Below are 6,000 nucleotides of genomic sequence, written 5' to 3'. Positions count from 1 at the left end.
CTCCCTGTCCATCACCATCTCCCGGAGTTCACTCAGACTCACGTCCATCGAGTCTGTGATGCCATCCAGCCATCTCATCCTGGGTCGTCCCCTTCTCCTCCTGCCCCCAATCTCTCCCAGCATCAGAATCTTTTCCAATGAGTCAACTCTTTGCGTGAGGTGGCCAAAGTACTGTAGCTTCAGCTTTAGCATCATTCCTTCCAAAGAAATCCCAGGGCTGATCTCCTTCAGAATGGACTGGTTGGATCTCCTTGCAGTCCAAGGGACCCTCAAGAATCTTCTCCAACACCACAGTTCAAACGCATCAATTCTTCGGCGCTCAGCCTTGTTCACAGTCCAACTCTCACATCCATACATGACCACTGGAAAAACCATAGCCTTGACCAGACGGACCTTAGTCAGCAAAGTAATGTCTCTGCTTTTGAATATACTATCTAGGTTGGTCATAACTTTTCTTCCAAGGAGTAAGCGTCTTTTAATTTCATGGCTGCAGTCACCATCTACAGTGATTTTGGAGCCCCAAAAAATAAAGTCTGACACTGTTCCTACTGTTTTCCCATCTATTTCCCATGAAGTGATGGGACCAGAGTGCCATGATCTTCATTTTCTGAATGTTGAGCTTTAAGCCAACTTTTTCACTCTCCTCTTTCACTTTCATCAAGAGGCTTTTTAGTTCCTCTTCACTTTCTGCCATAAGGGTGGTGTCATCTGCATATCTGAGGTTATTGATATTTCTCCCAGCAATCTTGATTCCAGCTTGTGTTTCTTCCAGTCCAGTGTTTCTCATGATGTACTCTGCATATAAGTTAAATAAGCAGGGTGACAATATACAGCCTTGATGTACTCCTTTTCCTATTTGGAACCAGTCTGTTGTTCCATGTCCAGTTCTAACTGTTGCTTCCTGACCTGCATACAGATTTCTCAAGAGGCAGGTTAGCTGGTCTGGTACTGATGGTGAAATGGGGTTGGAGGGGCTGCATCTCAGGTCAGGGTAAGAGTTCTGTTCTCTGGGGACCTTTTTTGATGTGCTGGGGTCCATGCTACGTGCTAAAGGAGATCAAAGCTGAAAAGAGAGGTCCTTGCCCTCAAACAGCTCATAACCCAGGAAGGGGACAGACAGGTTCTTACAATCTGCTTTAACGGGAGTGAATGTGAAAAACAGCAGAGGCATGAGATACAGGAAAGGAGTCTCACGTTCCTCTGGGGGAAGTGGGATAAGCCTCACAGAGGAGGTATTGTTTTATAATAGCTGAGACAGAAAGGATGAGGAGTTTGCCAGACAAACAAGTGAGGAGAGGGTGTTCCAGGCAAAGGTAGTGACATAAGAAAGGGTATGGCTGTTGAGGATCGTGAAGCAATTCAATCTGTAAAGAACGGCGAGGGTGGCACAGGGGTGGGGTGGGCATAAGCTAACCAGGCAGTTAGACGAGGGGAATATAACATGAGGCCCCTGAATGTCCTGCAAAGCAGTTCAGATTTCCCTTTAAGCAGTGGAAGCTGAATTAGTTTCTTACTGCTGCTGTTAACAAATTGCCACAAACTTGGTAGCATAAAACCATACAGACTTATTATCTAACAGTTCTGGAGGTCAAGAGTTTCACTGGGCCAAAGTCAAGGTGTCAGCAGACTGTGTTTCTTCTGGGGGCTCCAGGAGAGAGTCGGCTCTTTGCTTATTCCAATTTCTAGAAGCTGCCGTCATTCCTTGGCGCTTGTCCCTCTCCCATCTTCAAAGCCAGCAATCACACCATTCTGACCTCCACTTCCTGGTCCCTTCTCCTCTGACCCTAATGTTCTCTTCTAAGGATCTTTGTGATTAGATTGGACCCACTGGATAACGGGGCTTCCCTGACAGACGGTAATGAGTTTACCTGCCATGCGGGAGCCCAGGTTCAATCCCTGGGTTGAGAAGATCCCCTGGAGAAGGAAACGGCAACCCACTTGAGTATTCTTGCCTGGGAAATCCCATGAGGTCCATGGGGTCACAAAGAGTCAGACACAACTGGGTGACTTCACCTTCTTTCCTTCTTTCTTTCTTTCACTGGATAATCCAGGTTAAGGTCCACATTTCAAGATCCTTAACTTAATCCCATCTGCAAAACCCCTTTCACCAACATAAGGTAATAATATATTCACAGCTTCCAGGTTTAGGATGTGGACATATTTAGAAGGCTATTATTCTGCTTATCACAGGAGCCATGCCAGAATTCTGAGCAGGAGCGTGGGGGTAATTGGAGTGTTAGGTAGTACAGCATCACGGTTCAAAGAGCAGCTGTAGGAGTCTGACCTCCTGGATTCAATTCTGACTCCATCATGTAAGACTTATGTGACCTTATATCACCTCCTACTTCATTTCTCTCTGTTTCCTCATCTGTGAAATGAGAATACCTACCTCAAAAGACAGTCGGAAGGATTCTGCAGACTAACAGAGGTGCAACACTTAGGAAAGTGGAAAGCATTCAATAAGCTGGGGACATCCTGGTGCTCAGTACATGCTAAGAACAGCAATGGCCAGGAAAAAGACTGCGGTCAACGGCGTGCAGAGCAGAACATAGCTTCTAGGGGACCCATTTCCACAGGACCATTAATACAGTAGGAAAGAGGTCTCCAAGTGGCAGGGGATTCTATGGCACAGAGGAATCATGCAGGCCCTCCGAATGGCACCACGTTGCTCAGCGGAGCTCTCACCTTCTTCCTCTCTGCTGGAAAAATGAAATGAGGGAAAGAATTTGCACCAATCTGTTCCTATCCTTAGGTGGGGTTCCGTCTGTGTTGGATAATATTAGAGTGTAGGTGATGCTTTCTTTGTCTTAAGCTCTTCCCTGAGATCCCTGGAACAAGTGTTTGATTTGACACAGGGCCAGTGAAAGACCTGGCAACATCTCAGCCACATACCCAGTGTGACCATGAGTGTGCTTCTGAGTTGATGGACAACTGGTTTGGGGCCTCTTCTTCCCTATCTTCTCTGTTTCCATTTTCTGGTACCAATGAACCTGAAGCTATCAAAGAAAATCTCTCCTTTTTGTTGTTTTTTCCCTCTGCTGCTGCTTCTAAGTCACTTCAGTCGTGTCTGACTCTGTGCAACCCCATAGACGGCCTCCCACCGGGCTCCGCCGTCCCTGGGATTCTCCAGGCAAGAACACTGGAGTGGGTTGCCATTTCCTTCTCCAATGCATGAGACTGAGAAGTGAAAGTGAAGTCGCTCAGTCGTGTCCGACTCTTAGTGACCTCGTGGACTGCAGCCCACCAGACTCCTCCGTCCGTGGGATTTTCCAGGCAAGAGTACTGGAGTTGGGTGCCATTGCCTTCTCCAGTTTTTTTCTCTACAGAACTCTAAAGGAGCAGTTTTGGATTGCCTAGAAGTTTACCTGCAAATGGATAAAATACAGGACACCCAGTTAAACCTGAATTTTCAGATAAACAACGAATGATTTTAGTATGTCTCAAATGTTACTATATGTTTAGTAATACTTTAAAAACCAGATTATTTGATTAACCAGAGTACTCTGCTCCCTAAATTCATCATATAATACTTTATGTTCTTCGATGTAATCTACAAGCCAGATTGGTATTCAGGCCCTGAAAGTTTTCATCCCTTCTGTGGGTAGACATTCTCTGTACTAACACAGGGAAAGGAGGGAAGACTGTTTCCAGAGGGATGGCAAGGGTCCAAATAGTGAGGACTGGTCCCTCTATTTCTCTGATATGAATGGTGATAGCTGTGATACAGTTTCTTCTTCTGCCCAACTCTGAGATTCAGAGAAACTCAGTTCCTGCTCCGTATCGCATCTGCCCTCTACATTAATGGGGAGGATCATCGCTGCTGCTCCAGGACCCAAGGATAACCAGGATACCCACTCTGCTTAAGTATATTGAGATTATTTTGTCTATATTGCTGTCTTTGATCTGGACTAGGATAATGATGAGGACTCTCACCATCTGTGGGATGTAAGTGGAAGTGTGTCTCTGGATTGGGTGTGTATAATTCGCAGTCACTGTTACATGAAACACATAAATGAAAGAACAGCTGAAATCTGCAAGGCTAGTCACTGTTGGCACTACGTTTGCTCAAGGTTTGGCTCTCAGGCTCCATCCCATGTAACTCCTCCAATCTAGAATGACCCTCCTTTTTTTCACTGTGAGCCCTGTAAACTTTGGTCTGTGGCGGGGAGTTGGGGGTAAACACCTGAAATCTTCCAACTTACCTTGTCTGCAGGCTGAGGCTCAGCCCTGCCGCCAGTTAGGGCTTCCAGCAGATGATCACTTCCAGGCCACTTCCTGGTCATCTGCAGCCATTCTCCACTGCAGCATATTGTTCAGCCTGGTGCTGTTAGGTGGGACTTGAGTTTTCACCTCCAAGTTGTTTAGACATGCAGCGATGGCTGGTTTCTGCATTTCTGTACTCACCCTCATTTCAGCATCATTTCAGAAACTGTAAGTAAATGCAAAAGATTATAACAGTTTACGAAACAGGAAGGAATTTTAGCCCCTCTGGATGTGAACTGACCCACCCAGCTGAAGGCAGGAGGCCTAACCACACAGGATTAACTGTGTTCTCTAGCACCTCCATTACTTCTTGAAAAAGTGACCCTGAGGGGCCAGGGGAATTAATGACTTAATGCCTACAAAGCTCTAGGAACAACTTGCTGCAGATAAGGTCTCATTATCGTTAATTGTTGTTATTATTTTTGTTATTGTTGTTCTTAACCCAACTCCTGTGAAAAGCTGCCACAGCTCTGTTAGTGACCTCAGGTCAGGGGTTTAATGAATACCTCTTCTGAATGCCTGAGGCCCCAGGCACTATGTTCTCGCCCCCACACCCAGGCTCCACCTCCTAGGAACTCCACCTTCAGGGTCCTCGAAACCTGGAGGATCTTCCCAGGCCCTACCTGAGGGCCTCCATCATTCTTCAGTCCCACAAACACTCCAGCTTCCACTGCTCCCAGCTCCAGACACCCGTATCCCCTTTGCTGCCTCTTCCCCATGTAATCTCACACACCTCTCTTGACTTTGTCTCCCCTTTTCTGCAGTTTTCTAGCACTCCCAACACATTTCTTTTGACTCCCAAACTGCTCTTCAGAGCCAAGGCTTTTGAGGATCACGAAAGCTAAGAGGGGGTTCCTTGAGCCCTGTCCTTCACCCTTGCGTTCCCCATGTCCTTCACTGCATCCCAGGTCTTGCATCCCACCTTCGTTGAGACCTTCAGGATTGTTCCTCAGGTGGCGAGGCCGGTTGGGTGGGTTTGGTTTAGGGTTACGGAGTTTGGCACTAACTCACAGCCCCGTGCAGCTGCCTTCTTTAATTAATTACTTCCAATTTTTGAAAAATCATCTCTTCATTTGGACCTCAGTGCATGCCTCTGGGGCACATGTCACATCAATTACACACAACAATTAAGTCTGCTGCCTAAAGAAGCTGTTGAGCCTCTTAAACAACTCAAACACAGTTCGAGCCTAACTGCCTTAGATCACTCAGCTGTACATGGACCTTGAGGCCGAACCCAGGGGAGGAATCGAGCTGCAGCAGTCCACTTAGGAATGGAAGATGTTCTCTTGTTGTGGGTGCCTGCCCTGGGCCACCCACGCTCCCTAACCCCAGGGTTCCTCTTGGCCTTTGCTTAAATAGTCAGGAAGCTCAGGTGGTTTCTCTAGGGTAGTAACAACGTCTCTCAAATTCCAAAGCCCGCCTCTCTACTGTCCTAATTGGCCATCTTGCGTGGATAAAGATGAATCTGAGGCCCTCGCACAACAGGATGGGGACTAAGTTAATCTGTCCTTCCATCCATAGAGATAGTAGACACAGGCTTAACTAACGCTTTCACAGTGGTTTGAATTAGGAAAACGGTCACAGATGTTGCTTGAGGGTAGAGATAATTTCTTAATGGTCCTTGAGTCCCACCTGGCATGACAGACACTTGGTAGATATTTCAGGAAGGTTCATAGAATGCTGAAGACAGAAAGGGGTAAGAGCACGCAGTACATCAACAAACACTTTTCCATGTGC

General features: G+C 46.8%; 1 long non-coding RNA gene across 1 annotated transcript; it reads right to left on the bottom strand.

The window, feature by feature from the left end:
* Positions 1–1,212: 1,212 nt before the first annotated feature.
* LOC120867308 lies at positions 1,213–4,581 on the bottom strand. The gene is made up of 2 exons (XR_005721848.1): positions 4,203–4,581; positions 1,213–3,365 (listed from the first exon to the last, which is right to left on the bottom strand). It is a non-coding gene; the product is annotated as an uncharacterized LOC120867308 (long non-coding RNA).
* Positions 4,582–6,000: the final 1,419 nt, after the last annotated feature.

This window comes from Oryx dammah, unplaced genomic scaffold, assembly GCF_014754425.2.
Source record: "Oryx dammah isolate SB20612 unplaced genomic scaffold, SCBI_Odam_1.1 HiC_scaffold_8, whole genome shotgun sequence".
Classification (NCBI taxonomy): domain Eukaryota; kingdom Metazoa; phylum Chordata; class Mammalia; order Artiodactyla; family Bovidae; genus Oryx; species Oryx dammah.
Note: the sequence above shows the minus strand (reverse complement) of the source record. Positions and strands in the feature narration are given on the sequence as shown.